We start from the raw sequence: 17,264 nt of genomic DNA on the forward strand, positions 1-17,264 counted from the left end.
TTTAAATCCTAAGAGACAGGCTCTCAGGAGCCCTGATACACCCAGAATAAAGTGCCTAATACTGATGAACACCTGTACCCATTGCAATGATTTTTCCTTTTAAAAGAACAAACCTCTTCCATGTTGGTGAAATGAAAAATTATTTTTAAATCAAAAGTCTTCCAAAACAGGCTATTTGAATGTGCCCACCTATAAATCCCTTATGTTTTTTAGTCATGCATCACTTTTTCTCTTAATTTTCAGAGTAGCCGTGTTGATTTTCCTGAAATGGTAGGAAAAAAAATCAACCCCGTGTATCTCACATCTGATATAAAATATTTGCCTAAAACTTGCACAAAGTATGACTTTAGAACAAAAGACTGGAGATGCTGTGGTATTTTTGCAAGTTCAGTTTCACCTCTCTGCAGTATGCAAATGTCATCTTCTCTATGTGAGCGTTTTACCGGAGTGAATCCTGCAGGGTTGAGGGCTTCGGCTTGTGATTTAGGTTGTAATTTTGTTTGTGGAAATAAACCAATCGCTGAGCTCCAACTGTCTTAGCAACGAGGTGATCAATAGCCCATTACTGAATAGAACAGTGGCTACAGGAAGTGCATTGAAGATTCTAATGCATGAATTACGCATGCGGTGCTCATTCTTTAGTCTCCCCACAGAACGACAGGGTTTGTGAAATCGCCTCAGATAGTTTCTTGCATTAAGTGACTGCAGTGAAATGCTTAATATTTTCAGACCGAGAAGCAGCATTGGCTCGGCCGAATCTGGAAGATGTAATCCCCCAGCTCACAGCACAGAATGCTTGATTTGAAAGTCTTGCTGGGTAGAGAGCCAGCTTTGCTGTCATCTAACCTGCTCTCCCAGAAGGTTGGCTGAAGGATGGGAGCGGCTGTGCCTGCCTCTGAGGTCACAGCTTGAAGTCTCTTTAACTTGCTTTCTACTGCAGGAGAGAGGCGTATTGGGGTATAACTGCCACTGCATTTATTCAAATGGATACGTTGCAATAAATAGTAAGTCCAGAACAACAGATAACCCAACATATGAGGTAAGTCCCAAGGTTTTCCTATACGGTAGATAATCGTAGAAGCTAGAATATGCTGAGTTAGGATATTGTGATGCAGTTGGAGTGAGGTTGACTCAGACCTCAGTGTTGGAATGCAGTGTCAGGGTTCTCAATTGTTATGTTTATTGGAGGTGACTTCGTATTACAATTTTAGGGTATTTTATTGTGCATGCAGACGCTTTTCAAGAAAGTATGAGAGCTCAGTTGTGTGTCCTGGATAGATAGAAGCCAGCAAACTGGGGAGGGGCAGCCCCGAGAATAACCTGACTCGATGAGAGAAAATCCCCTCCTTGTGGAGAAGTTTTCCCAGGGCTGTGGCATTCCTTTGACTCAGATTATTTCTTTAATGTCAATATTTTCAAATTATGTAAAAAAAAAAAGTAGGTAGGAACCAAAAATGCTCATTCTATCTCCCAGAAAAGATAGACAAGGACTGAAATACTCAAACTCAAAGACTGTGTTGCATACAAATTGAGCAGATACAATTAAAACAATTCTGGCTGGCACGTCCTTGAGGGGAGACCTTGTTGTCAGAACATAAACCAATTTGATTTCTACCTGTCATGTTCTGTTTTTTAGTTTTTCTGTCAAGAATGCCTTATTCCAAAAGGAATAGACTAGATAAACTGTCATAAAGCATACTAAGGAATTTACCAAAAAAAGGATATTATTTCCAACTTTATTGGATGTTTTAAAAATTAAATGTATACACTTCGAGGACTCACTGTTAAATAGCCAGATGAAATTTGCAAAGATGTTGTACAAAACTGAGAAAATATAGAACCATGCTAATATATTTGCCAAAAGTCTCATGAATTAAACCTACCTACTTAAATGTCATGGCAAATAATTAATATATGTGTAAATCCTATGCGGTATGATATGAATATTTGAATATCGCTTTAGGATAAACGAATAGCATTAACAAACATTGAGAAATTTGAGATGTCATACATTCTTTAAGGATGTTCTTAAAAACAAATTTACAACATTAGTGAATATATGTATTTTGTGACCTATAGTATATAATTATATAATATTTATAATGTAATATACACACATATGTACTTCCTCAAGTATATTTATTGACACTAACTTTAAAAACAGATGTTTGCTAAATCATCTGTCAGAAACCGATAATAGATAAGGCCAAGTATTCTTTGTTTAAAAAAAGGGTCATTTTATATAAAAAAGAAAGGAATGAAGTGAGGAAGGGTTGGAGGGGAATGAAAATAAGGGAATAGGAAAACTACTTCTCAAGGATTTCACAGTGCATTTCAATTCTGTTACCCTGTCACTACGTTGCTTGGATTTCCTGTCAACGCTCTGGTGCTGTGGCACAGAATCCCCAGCATTCTCGAGTGTTTACATCCTCAAAGCTGATCTCGTATAGGTACATGAGGAAACTCATATGTGAGTTTTTCCCCAAGGAGGGGAAAACAGGGGAGGAGATTAAAGGACCATCTTCTGTCTTAGACGTCTCCTGATGCTGAGTCATGGTACCCTGTTCTGCTCAATTGCCTCCTGGCTGAGCTGGCCCATTCATGGCTAGTAAAATGAAATCTGGAGGAAAATGAGAAAGAATAGAGGGGATTAGGAACTTAAAGATATTATTGCCTAATGACACATACAAACTCTTGAGCAATGAGGTTAATGGTAGTGCTACTTGTTGGATCTGGCTGAGGTGACAGTAGGAGAATAAAAGCCCCCTGTGGTGAGTGACAAGTTCATAGCAGTAAAATTAATGGATTAGCATGGGGAGATTGTATCAACAAAGGGATCCATGTAGTACTGCACTAAACTTCTCTGTCATTGGTCTAATCTCAACCCAAGCCCTTAATCAGTCTCCTTTAAAATAGCTCATTGCCAGATACAGAATATTTCCTGGATCATCAGAGGGAAATATGGAACAAAATGTGCTAAATTCCCAGTTCCCACAGTAGTCCTAATTTTTATAGACTACCAATTGGGAGAAAATAATGAGAAATTAATTTTGAGTATCAACTGTAATATATTAGGTAAAGCATCAAAATGAATTTAAATAACCATTATTATGGTATGATAATATCAGATACAGGTGAAAAAGGAGCCATTCAAAAATGATAAAAGAAAAGGAAAGAGGGAAAATAGAATAAGAAATACAGTAGAGAAACAAAGTATAAGGTTTTTGAAAGAAAAATAAATATTTAATTCATACTTGAGATATTTTAATTCATACTTCTTAAAAATCAATATATGAGAATTCTGAAATATCATGGTCCACTAATATAAGGTCTTATAATTTACTTTACAAATAAATCTTAAAGGTGACTTGGTAAAGAAATCAGTTGAGGAGGATTTTAAAATATTGAGCTGTCAATTTTTTAAAGGGAATAAATACAAATATATGCTGATATTGATAATGGGTGTTTACCCATATGAATATTGTAACAAATCTAAATAGAAAATATATATGCAACATCTAATAGTAACTATAAATTAGGAAATATATTTCAGATTATGGAAAGGTTATGGATCACGTATGGAAAAATGGGAGAGCAAAAACTTTGAAGAGAGATAATATACCCATTTTCAAATCTTAAAATATACATGCAAATTCACAATAGCATAGTTAGTGCTGTGAATTGACTCATGGCCCCAAAAGATGTTGTGAGTGAAGGTGAGGGCAAAATGAATCAGAGTTACCTTGATCCACTATGACCGGCGTTCTCATAAATGGAGGGAATTTGGACACTGTAGTTGGTGACAGGAGAGAGCCTCATGATGATGGCAGAGATTGAGTGATGGGTTGCAGACTTTAGAGAAAGTATGGCCCTGCTGACACCTTGATTTTGGACTTCTAGCCTCCAAAACAGTGAGAAAATTAATTCCTGTATTCCACTATTTTGTGGCACTTTGCTATAGTAGGCCTGGCAAACTAAGACACTGAGCCAACAGTCCTGAGGAGTTGCCAGCTTTGTAAAATTTACAGAAAAAAATTCAGTTCAACAAAGAAGCATTTGTTTTGTGGATCTTCTTATCTGGTCTTGCTGGGTACTCTGATTCCGTAGCTGGAAAAGGTTTTGCTCTCAATGAGAACAGGGGAAAAAGAGCATAGGGTCAGCCAAAATATTTGGTAAAATGCTTTAGTGTCCTAGGAGAAACAATGACACATACTCAAAATTGTAAAATGGAGCCTGGGAGAAGAATGTCTATCAAAGCATGGGCAAAAATTAGCATTATATGTTCTAATGTCAGGATGGAAACTGAGGGATTGGATAGTTTTACTTGATTAAGAATTTAAACACTGCAATAAAATACCCAATAACAGGCATTGGGCACCAACAGGCATTATTTAATCCCACTGTAGGCATTTAATCCTAAAGAAATTTTTGACCCCTGAATCGGATGAATTTTTAGCATTTCTTTTTATGGTCGTTAATCCTAACTGAAACAGAAAACATCTGTGTTTTAATACCAATTAACATCGATAGAAATTTAATGTTTTCTGTGTTTAAAAGTGATAAGTCAAGTCTTGTTTTTCTTTTTTTTATCATTACCTTTTTTATTAAACTGCTATATTGCTTTAAATTTAAGGGTAAATTCTGAGTGACTCACCTATAAACGTATGTTTAACTGTGTCCTAAGTATATTCTTGCGGTTAAGAGTGAGAAGGTATAGCCTCCAGATGAATGAATGGATAATTACAAGTTTTCAGTCTTATAACAATGTTCATATAAAAGTTTTAAATATTTTACTTAGACTGCTTTAACTTGTATGTCATATTCGCTGTATGAAAACAAACATCTGGTTTGTCAAGCAACTGAATCAATGCTGAGGGAAAAAATTATCTTTATATTATTCCACTATCAAAATGCTGAAACTGTAATTACCAAATGTTAGTGTTGTTTATATAATGACTTTTATGTCCAGTAGGCAACTATAACATTCTAATTAAAAAATATTTCTGCTACATTAAGCCTAAAAAATTGAATTGAGCTGTCCTGAGAATGTGTTGCTCAAGAAAAGTTTGTTGCTAATCAATGAATGCGAAGCTGGAACAATGGACCAAATCCAATTAACCACAACAACTAATAAGAATTGGGATACACGGAAATAGTACTCTGAAGAATACCTACCAAGAGCCATTAGGTCTCTTTCAGTGGTGCGCTCCATAACTTCAAAACACCATCACTGGAAGAGATCCAGAACAGGAAATGCCTTTAAGGGATAGAAGATTTCAAACATTTAATGCATGTTTAAACTCTGTGACCTTCAAGCCCAAGATTATGTGAGTATACTTTATTGTTGCAATCGCACCAGCCCCTTAAGAGAGAAACTTTTGATAAGGAAACTCGAGTGGGAAATGGAAGAAGATTTAGGTTGGGAATAGGTTAGAAAACATCCTCGTCATGGCAGCAGATGGAAGGCCAGCAAGGGGGGTGGCTGTGAGGGAATCTGGAGGAGGAGCTGTGCCAGAAAGAACATAGGAGTTTAAACAGATGGAAGATGACATATTAGTTGGCAGAGAGAGAAGCTGGGTGATAAGCAGGAGAACCTACTAAGAACTAGGTGTGTAGGCAGCCAAGAGGTGATTAGGTGGACCAAGAGCAAAGAAATGGGCCAGTATGAGGGAACCCAACTTCCAGAACAAATAGGTAACAATAGGAGAACATAACTAAAAACTTTTGCTTTCGCTTAAACCTGGGAAATGGTTTTTATTATAATTTTAAAGCACTTTGGAATGATGAACAATGATCATCTTGGGAAGGGAAATTTTAATGTAAATTTCAGAGATGCTTACCACTTAGGAAATTTATTCTGCAAAATTATCATGAGTATATAATTTATTTATTTTTTGTTAGTTTCGTGTTTCCTGTAATTTAAGATTTGGTCCTGTCTTGGGTAAAATATGACGATCTGGTTGGCAAATATATATATATATAATAAAAGTAGAGAATAAGGTCTGTAGCCTGTACCAAAATCAGAGTTTTATCAGACTAAGAATCTGGAATGCCCTCTGTATTATCTTTAGAAAAAATGCCTTCTATTTTCTTTGTCTTTCTTAAATCATGACAGCAAAGTCTTAATGAACATAAAGGGGGTGACTCCAAGTCATCTGGTCTCTTCTCTGCCTTCAGGCTTATCTAACCTTAATCATCATATTCTTAGGCAATTATTCTTACTTACAGACACTCAGTAAAATTGTGTAATTTAATTCAACATTTTAAAAATAGTAATTGTCCTTATAGATTGATAAAATTGTGCCATGTGCAGTGATATTTGTGGGAGTAGTTGTTCTGACTGACCCTTCATATTGATACAAGTGCTTTAAGTGAAAGAGGCATATTACCCTTTCATTTTGTTTTCCAAAATAGCCTATAAATCTATTTTTCTAACACTGTCAACCATATTTTTCAAGTCAGCCTATTGCTATCTCTTTTACCTGCCAAACCCTTATGCTACGTTTGAAAAAGATCATTTATACCAGCTGTTTTCTCTAAGTGATTTTTTTTTTTTTTTAGTTGCCACCTCAGTCCCTTGAGTTAAATTACACTTTTGAGCATTAGCCTGGTAGCAGCACCTTCCCAGTTTCAGAGTGCTTTCTTAATGGGAACAATTCCCTTGAGCTAAGGAACCATACTTGGCAAACTCTATACATATGCCCAGCATTATGCCAGACTTTGGGGATATGAAGAGTTTTGGTTTCCTAGGCTGATCAAAGCAGATACCATAAATGGGTTGGCTATAAACAATGGAAATTTATCAAGGCATCATCAGGAGACACTTTCTTCCAGAAGACTGGCTGCTGGCCATCCTGGCTTCTTTGCCACACAGCAGGGCACCAGGTGATACCTCTTCTGGGTTTCGTTGCTTTCAACCTCTTGCTTCCATGGCTTTCTCAATCTCTCTACATATTCATTCCATTTGTAAAGGACTCCAGTATGAAGATTAAGAGCTAAATCGTACCTTAACTGAGGGAACCTCATCACGAGGTCTACTTAAAATAGGTTTGTGCTCACAGGAAAGGATTAGCTGTAAGAAATGATTTTCTGGGATACATATGATTCCAAACCACCACAGAGGATGCATAAAATAGGGACTCTCAAAGAGTTTACATTCTAGTGGAATAAACAAATCTATATACACCAGATTTTATGGTACAGTTTAATAGATGCAATGGTATTATGTCCATATGTAATATATGCATATGTCATCCTCCATGACTGCAAATATCTTGAGGTCAGGGAACACATTAATTTATTAATTCCACAAATGTTTATTAAACCTCTTGTATGCACAAGTTCCAAAAGTTCATATAAATTAGGCTCTAACCAAACTCAGGGAAGGAAATCAAGGACAACATCTTGGATGAGGAAATCAAAGAATACTTGGAATAGTTTTTAAACATATGTATAATGGTTTATTCTGTGCAGTTATGGAATAAGTGGCTTTGACTATAGACCTCAGAGATTTACACTAAAAGGAGATCTGTACTTGTTTAATGTACACAGCATGAAAGGAGAGGAAACTATGCATTTGGTGCTGAATTAATTGCTTAAATATACTATCTCATTTAAAACTCTCAAGAAGAGTTATAAGATCCTTACTTTAAAGATGGGGAAACTGAGATCTGGAGGTTAAATTGCTCCAAAGGGCATTAAAGTTTATTTTTTTCCTATATCCCTGTAATTTTTCTCACTTTTGGCACTTGGAAGAAACCTTCAAATACCAATGCATTTATATGTTGGATACCTTTTTGGAACCCTTATATGCAAAGATTGACTCATCTTTCTTCCATTTTATTTAAAATGGTTATAATGGAGTTGGTGAAAATTTGCAAATTAATTTTATTAAGATGTGTTTAATTGGAAGGAAGAACAGTATAATTTTTAAAATAAGCCATCCATAAACATAAACCAATTTTAAAAGAAAAAAGACCATTGGGTTCAAATATGGAAAATTTGCCTGATGGATAAGTAATAAATTGGCATTTGAGGAAATACATAAATTTTATAAGATGTCTAATACAATGCACAGCTTAAGCCTTATTGAGTAGCTTGGTGCATAATAAGGTTTCAATAAATTCGTATTAATTTTTAAATTGATGCCTGTAAAACTATGTACCAGTGATAAGAATAATTTATCAATATCTTTCCCTGGGAAGATGATTTCATACTTTTTTTTTTCTTCTTAATTCCTTAAATTGAAAAAGTGATCTTAACCAGGGAAGTTTCCTATTCATGATAAACCATGAAGACTAGAAAGGTCATTTTACCTGCTTTTGTCATCATTGCCTTCTCAGTTTATAGTTCAATGCCTTGAACATAGTAGATATTCAGTAAATACGTGTTGAATAAATGATTTCATGAATGAATTTTATCACATTTTTAAATTCTCAGAAACTATTGTTTATAAGCTGCAACATCAAATTAATAGATTTTTGGGAAGGACATTCATTATGTTAAGTTATATATATCAAATGTAAGATGCATTCTGTAACAGTAAAGACTTGCTTTCAATGACAAAAATTTAGTTTGAACAAGCTTTAGCAAAAGGAGGGAATTTATTGGAAAGACATATCATCAGGTGACTGCAAGCAAAGTTTGGGAACAATGAGAATGGGGTACCTGGGTTTAAAGTGTACCTGTAACTAGTGCTTTGAATGCTTGTGGCTTCAAATTCAGTAAAGACCAACTTCTTTTTACCCCTGGGAACATGTCTGACCATCAATTTTATTTTTTTCTTTATTTTATTTTATTTTTTAAATTTATTTATTTATTTCTCTCCTTTCCTCCCCCCAGCCCCAGTTGTCTGTTCTGTGTCTATTTGCTGCGTGTTCTTCTTTGTCTGCTACTGTTGTGGTCAGCAGCACAGGAATCTGTGTTTCTTTTTGTTGCGTCATCTTGCTGTGTCAGCTCTCCGTGTGGGCGGCACCATTCCTGGGCAGGCTGCACTTTCTTTAGCTCAGGGCGGCTCTCCTTCCGGGGCGCACTCCTTGCACATGGGGCTCCCCTACGCAGGGAACACCCCTGCGTGGCAGGGCACTCCTTGCGCGCATCAGCACTGCACATGGGCCAGCTCCACACGGGTCAAGGAGGCCCGGGGTTTGAACCACTGTCCTCCCACATGGTAGATGGACGTGCTAACCACTGGGCCAAGTCCGCTTTCCTGACCATCAATTTTAGATAGCTTGATATCTTGCAGCACCACCCCTACCTCCAGCCACCACCATTCGGGAATGTATTTTGTGATAGTTTTCCTAAGGGCTATATTGGAAATGGCTAGTTTAGGTGATCTGAATGAGCATGCAGTTTTGGTGGTGTATAAATTAGAAAATTAATGGAAAATATTTGATGGCTTAAAACTTCATAAGATATTCTGTCCAAAAAAGGTACTGTGGATATTTTAATAAAAGAGAAACCAAATCATGTCTTAAGTGGAAGTTAATGACTATCAGAGATGAAAATAATTTAAATTATTTCAACATGTTTTCAGACTCCATGAAATCAGTTATACTTATCTCCATAAACCTGGAGTTTAGCACATTGCCTGGTGTATTGTAAACTTGGTGAATATTTGTTAAATGAATATATTGGTATTAAAATCTTCTCAATTCTCTTGTATTTAATTCATTATAGTGAGTGAAATGGACTACAATGAGGCAGTAGCAATTTAAGAAAATATTTACTAAACCAGTGAATATATTCTCTATTGTGACTTATGCATAGTTAAAGAAAAATGTATATACTACAAAGTGTTTATAAACATAATGACCTGCAAGATAAACAGAGGTGTAGGGTAAATAGAATGTGTCCAGTTGGGTTTGGGTTTGTTATGTTGTTAAAGATGGCTTGAAATAGTACATTTCTTCCTTTGGTATTTATTGAATAAACACATGAGATCTTCTTGAGAAAAGTAGAACTAAATAAAGTATTAATAAAGACAACGTTGAGAGAAGTGATTATTTGTACCAGAATATACAGCTAGAAGAGTGAGAACATGACCAAATGTTTACATAAACATATTTGGATGAGACTTTTGCAGGATGGCATGAATGCCGAATATTGTTGATTTTTAAAAATATTTGATTTGAAGTGATTTTTAAACATTTTGTATGAAAAACGTTTTCACATAATGATTGTTTGGAAGATATAAATGCAAGAAAAATTATAAATATGATTATTTTCTGTTTTCTTTACTGCACTAGATGTAGCTCTCACCTACGGAAATATGAATGCTTTTAGGAGGCAGTCTCCTTTCATTTAAATTGAGCTTGAGTATTTGCTTCCCACAGTAATAAAGAAAACAGCATTTAGTAATTTTGGAATGGGATTATTTAGAACTTATTTTTCTATTTCCTAAGCAAGGATAAAATGAAATCTTAAAGCTGGAATCAATCATATAAAAATTGTGATTAACCTTTCATGTCATGTGAAACCAGATATTCTGACAATTAAATCTTACTATCTAATGGCCTACTATTTAGGTACCTTATATATAGAAAAATAAGTTTAAAAGATTACATGGTCTAAAATTCAGCATTAATAAAGAAATTACAGGGTTTTTTTTCCCTTATTGTAGACTTTTTAATTCAGGTTTTAGGTTTTTCATGGAATTCCTTTCTTAGTTTAAAAGTTAATGTTCTTTAATGAATTGTATTTACTTCCCCATGTTATCTATTTCAAGAAACATTCTTAAGAAAAATAAGAGAACTTCAGTGAAAGAAAATCCTTCCTCTGTGATTGAAGACTCAGATTTCTTAGATCGTAACACAAAAGAGTAATGTTGGCAGAAATCATTCACGAGCATTGATTAGGAAGTGGGCACCTACTACTGAGACATGTTCCACATCAGTATGAACTTACTTCTTTTTTACAAGGGCTAGTTATATATCAGTCAACTTGCTGCACATGCTTCAGTTATGTTAGTTAAAGTAAAAATTTCAAGGCTTATAATTTAGGAATAAACATAGAGTAAATGTGTTATGTTTGAAATGCAGGTTGTATAAATCTCTATTTTTCATATGGAAGACCACTTGGGATTAAATTAACCCAGCAAATTGTAGATATGCAATAGATAGTAAATGCAGAAAAAAACTCCAAAAATCGTGTTGTCTAGTTATTGGGAATGTAAAAACATGAATTTGACTTGTTTATTGCCAATAGATGTTTCCTTTTATACAGAAAACATATTGTTTATTGTGTTTTGTTGACAGAACATAGTGTTATTTAAAGAAAGAAATGGGCACACCAACATTTATTGGTTTTTTACTGTTACTGATTTTTACTTTGTGCTAGGCACTGTGATAAATGTTCTACATATTTATTTAAATGTTATTACTGGAGTAACATTGTTTGCATTTTTACAAGTATTAATTAAATTGAATATTTCAATTTTGCTTAGGAAATGATGTTTTATCAAAATTATATTTATATATGACTTGTTTCTTGAAAATAATTTTGTATTTACTGTTTATAGAATATTATAATTATATATGAGACCAATGACCAGGTAATATAGCCCCATTTATTTATTTGTATTAAGAATGGAATGATTGCTTGAGCCGTAAACAGCCATCAAAAGTGCATATTAGTAGAATGTTAATTAAATAGCTCATATAGGCAGTAAAAATGATTTAGACAGATTGGATAAATTAAACAAAATGAATCATGTTGTGATTTTTGAGCCTGATCTGAGATGAATTCAGCAGAACAAATCTACAGACCACACTCCACTTATAGGTGACAGAAGAAATTCCTTTAGCAGTGACCCTGTAGAGGACATTAGTGAAACAATAAACTCATATGGGTAGTTGATATGAAAAGAACAGAGAAAATCCAGGAATAATTATTGAATAGGTGGCATGGGTTGGGAGGGAAGGTATTAAAAACACGAATGCTTCCATGAAGTATACAGCAAATTTAAGTCTTCATTTCCTCTCCTCCCATACACCTTCATCCCATAGAACAGTATTTCCTTTTCAATATTTGTAATAAAGTAATTCAAATCAACCAAAGCTTTCTTTTTCTTTTTAAATAATTTATATTTCAGGGAAAAACACTAAATTCACTTACAGTTACCTTTGGTTTCAGTTTTTGTCACATTGAAACATTGTACTAGCCTATTTATGCCAATTAAAATTATGAACTGAAATTTATTTGAATTGTATTATTTTTAATGGTCTTTAGGGAAAAGTTAAACCACACTGAATTTGTAATGCGGATAGCAATTAGAAGTATACCATACTAGTTTTGCCACAGGCACATTCTAACTAGGAAGCAGAAGAATTATAGCGTGAAGGAGTGAGTCGATCCTCTAGCACATCTAAATGCTACACATATATTTTCATAGGAACAGAAAGATCTATGCTAGACAGAATGGATACTCAAGGCTGTGATTTGATACTATCTAATATTCTTTTTAAATTAAAAAAATTTTTAACTATTTTTTTCCAAAGTCATTTGTGTAAAGTCAAAATGTCTCAGTGTCAGTGTTAGGAAAAAATGTTTACATTTATTTAAAATTATTTCTTTTATTAGATAGAACTATATAATATATTGCCTTTCTGTTTTTGCACTGACAGCCATGCAGCTTATAGCTAAATTATCTGTTCAGTTAATAGATAATGTTGGGAAGCAGACTTGGCCCAGTGGTTAGGGCGTCCGTCTACCACATGGGAGGTCCGCGGTTCAAACCCTGAGCCTCCTTGACCAGTGTGGAGCTGGCCCACACACAGTGCTGATGTGCACAAGGAGTGCCGTGCCATGCAGGGGTGTCCCCTGCGTAGGGGAGCCCCATGTGCAAGGAGTGCACCCCGTAAGGAGAGCCGCCCAGCGCGAAAGAAAGTGCAGCCTGCCCAGGAAAGGCACCGCACACACGGAGAGCTGATAAAACAAGATGATGCAACAAAAAGAGACACAGATTCCCGGTGCCGCTGACAACAACAAAAGCGGACACAGAAGAAGACGCAGCAAATAGACACAGAGAACAGACAACCGGGTTGGGGGGGATGGTGGGGGGAGGAGGAGGAAGTGGAGAGAAATAAATAAAATAAATAAATCTTTAAAAAAAAGAAATAAAATAGATAATGTGTTGTACGCTAGGGTTTGCGATTCCCTTCATACTGGGATCTGATTCTAATATCAGCATGATAAAGGCTTTATTGACTATATAAGAAGTTACAGATTTCTTTCGGAAGTAACAGTGCATATATGATAAGCAAATAAGTCAGTAATTTATGAATTAGCATCTAGATACCCACCTGTTTTGTTTAGTCAAGATATTCAAATTTTATTTTGGAATTTATGATAAACACTAATCTGATGCCATAGGGTTATCTTTAAAAGAGATACAGAGGTAATAAAATGAAGGAAGGATATTTCAAGATTGATTTTCCTATTTAATTATATATTTTTCCAGACCTTTCAAGGATGCATGTTATATGTCTGACAGTGAAAAAGGATATTTAGTCTTTTAAATATTTTCAAAGACGAAACTCCTACTGCAGTTGTACTGTATTGAATTATATATGATGGCTTTGAAGTGTGGATAGAATTCAGAGCATCAGCTTCTTTTTTTACAGAAAATAAAAGCTATTAGAGACAAGTTATGAAGAAGAAAAATGACTACTTTCTCCATGAATTGCCTTCTCAGACAAAATAATTAAATGCACTATTGGAATATAATGTGACAGAATATACACATATATTACTAAGGAGTTGATAATGAAGTGTCACAGGAAAAGATCTCTGCAGTCTTAGATGGGATCAATAAGTCTTAGGGTGGTAGTATCATCACACACTGCATGAAGAACCAGAAAAAAACAAAAAGCAAACTGAATTTATTCCCTTGAGACTTTAAACAAATTGCTTAATCTCTCTGAGTTTTAAAGAGATCTTTAAAATGGAGATTAGTAAGACTTAGTGGCCCCAATTCTTGAACTTGGTAGTACAAATGACATGTTTGTGGAAGTGTTTATAATCATTACACCTCTAATTAAAAAAAAAAAGGCATAAAGACCCAAAAAGTAAAATAAAATCGTTAACAAAAACAAAACCTAACTCTTGATTAAAAAGGTTAATTTTACATGATAAATATTAAGGAAAATAAAACATGAACAAATATATCAAATGCAAAAAATACACAACCACCCCAAAACAACCATATTATACATTTGAGATGATATTATATTCAAGCTCTGAATCAGTTCCTGCAAATCTGAATCACAAGTATTCCCCAGTTTGTACCTACTCGTTCCACAAAATCAATAAGAGGGGTTGGTTGGATTTTTCTAAGGGGAAATAAGGAATTTGTGTTAGACATTTTGCTAAATTCTCTGATTTGGTCTTCATTCATATGAAAGATTTCTATTAAGGAGCCTGAGTCTCCCTGAAATATGGAAAGCTAAAGTTACCTTCTTTAATACCTTCATGGTGGCTTCTAATATATAGTAATGATTTATATTACTTAAATACAAAATTTTAAACAATTTTACAGCCAAAACATGTGCAACCAAAATAAAACAAACTCTAATTAGGAAGGGCCTATCTATCTAAAATTCATTTCCTATGAGACAGGAAGTATCTTGGGGAGCATTTGAAATAAAATTAAATTATAGGAAAGAATCAATCAACCAACCAATTAACTGTTTAGAGAATATTAGAGTGATATATTTGTTAATGCTTTTATCTTTAACATTATAAGTGTGATTTGTAGAGTTCCATTTAAATTTAAATTGTTTTATTTTGCACAAAGTCATGTAACAATTTTTCTCATTTTGCCTTATGAATGGCCTTGCAAATATATATATATATATATATATATATATATATATATATATATATACAGTTCATAATGACATTAACTCATAAGAAATCTAACATTGTTCATTTCATATTTTTTGAAAGGCTGTCAGTTTTCACTAATTTTTTCAGATTCTAAGAACTTAGCCTGAATTTTTTTCTTCCTCTTAATTTTTCTAACAGGAATCTGAATAGATTCAATATTTTTATCTGTTATGTGTGATACATCCCTAGCAAAGTCCTGCAGAACTACCCAAAAGCAATTGTGCTGAAAATAGTCAGTAGTCATTGAAGGCGCTTGCTCTTTTTTTGTCACAAAACAAAGTGGAATTGTTAAAATCTCCATTTTATTCCTTTACCATCTTTGTACTTTAAGAAAGTTTTCAGAAGACCCAGACACAGTCTGAATCTATTATTGTTCCCATCTCAGCTGACATAATCAAACGTATGCAAAGTAATGATATTAAAAGATGAGCCGGACTTGAGAAAGTTGCAGATCTAGATGAGTAAGTATAGATAGCTTTTGTATTCTTCAGCTGTCTGTGTGGTTATAGTTGGTGCAGATATAAACCAATTGATTTGAGAGTATTTTTTATTGTTATAGAGAGTTGTGGATGAGGCCATTTATTCGTCTTTGCATTATCACTGCACTAAATACAAGCCAGTGATGCATTATCCAGTCCCTATTTTTCATTTTTCTTTCTCATTTTGAGATTTAGCATATCATTTGTTTGCCATAAGGAAGATTTAGCAATATCATTTGTTTGCCATAATAAACTCAGTGTTAATGGTATTTCTATACCCAATTGTCTTTAACAAGGAATCACTTTCATCTAGGTCACTTTTGGATTTAGGAAATGAAATAGAAGTATTACTTCTAGAATTAATTGGAATTGTATTGACCATGCAGTGAATTCTTGGTTTTCCACAAAGTCTTCCCAAAGTCTTTGGGTAGATGTCTAATAATAGTGGAAATGGGAACTATGAATTGAACTTTTAGTCAGGGTTATTGGCAGAGTTTCCATGAGCCCAGAGTAAAACCAGGATTTAGGGTTAGTGGTGAATCTCTGCCCTTTAGTTTGAATATATTCTCTTCCCTATCTCTGTTATCCTCCCTGTCTTTTCCAGTGCACTGGAATGAAAGCTCTAGCTTAAAAAATTTTATCTTTGTGTATATATGTGTACATGAATATACATGTGCTTTAAATCAAATCCTAAAAGAGTGAATATTCTATGTGAAAGAAACAATCAAAAAGGAAGCCTCATGGCAATTCTGGAGCCCTGGAGACATCTGTTTTTCAAGCATTCTCATCTTAGCCTCTCTGGAATTAGTCTTGCTATAAATCTATATGCTCATTTTTGTTAAATAAAACTTTACATTTGCAAAGTCATTATACATACCTTTTCTTCCCCTAATTATTCCCCACCTATTCTTTTTTTTTCCAAGATTTATTTTTTTTACTTTATTTATTTATTTATTTTTATTTATTCCCCCACCCCAAGATGATTCTCTCATCTGTCTGCTCATTGTTTGCTTGCCATCCCCAGGAGGCACTGGGAATCAAACCTGGGACTTCCCTTTTGGTAGGCAGGCATTAAACTGGTATAGCCACATCAGCTTCCCCCTCAGCTATTATTAAAGTTGGTATGAAAGGTATTTTTAGTACCATTTTATAGATAAGGATACTCAGATTCAGAGAAGTTGGCTTTGTGTAAATGTCACAAGGCTGAGAGACAATACTTACTTTATCTAGGCCATTGCTATCTGGGACCACTGCTCTTTCTAGTAAAAGGTAGGATTGTCGCTTTCAAGACATTTTTTACCAGATGGCTTAGAAACCAATCATTTGTCCAAAAAATGTTTATTAGTATTTTAAGAATCGTATGTGCCTTGATTTTTTTTAAACACCATATTCTCTCAATTTTAAGTGGCACATTTTTATCCATTTGTTTCTGAAACTAAGATGCCACCACAGTTGATACGGCAAGAATGGCTCTTTCCTGAAATTAAATTAATAATGATGGTGTTACAGAGCTGAGGCAGCATAGATTTTTTGTATAAAACCCCTATGTCTAGGAAACTTTATTATATGACTTTGTATTCTCTGCATCTACACACCCCCAATATATTTTCTGCTTTTTGTATGAACAATTTCACCTAAAGATTAAAATACAAAGTCATTATTTATCCATTTTCATAATATTTTAAATTATTTTTTATAATCATTCAATTTCCTCCTCAGAAAAAAATCCTCGTTGTGTAATTTTCTTTTCTGAATTTGGTTTACCATCTAGCAGTTTTGTTCAATGATCCCACCAAATAGCCACTGAAGCTTTTCAATAAAAGAGTTACTTATTTAAAATGCCTTTTCTCCATTGTGTTTATAGAAACATTTCCTTGTCTTCATACTTCACTATCTCCC

General features: G+C 34.3%; 1 protein-coding gene across 16 annotated transcripts in view; it reads left to right on the forward strand.

Annotated features, from left to right (window-relative positions):
- The window catches only part of CNTN1 (contactin 1), a 417,723-nt gene that overhangs the window by 158,670 nt on the left and 241,789 nt on the right, over window positions 1–17,264 (forward strand). For 3 of the 16 annotated variants that reach the window (XM_004461143.2, XM_023589575.3, XM_023589574.3), the window contains exon 3: window positions 730–1,039. The exons of 3 other annotated variants lie outside the window; for them this stretch is intronic. The gene's annotated coding sequence lies outside the window, so the exon portion shown is untranslated. Of the gene's footprint in view, window positions 1–729; window positions 1,040–5,016; window positions 5,328–17,264 lie in introns of all 16 variants that reach the window. 10 more of the 16 variants (XM_058307815.1, XM_058307805.1, XM_004461142.2 and 7 more) reach the window with 5 other exon arrangements.

This window comes from Dasypus novemcinctus, chromosome 12 (genome assembly GCF_030445035.2).
Source record: "Dasypus novemcinctus isolate mDasNov1 chromosome 12, mDasNov1.1.hap2, whole genome shotgun sequence".
NCBI classification, from domain to species: domain Eukaryota; kingdom Metazoa; phylum Chordata; class Mammalia; order Cingulata; family Dasypodidae; genus Dasypus; species Dasypus novemcinctus.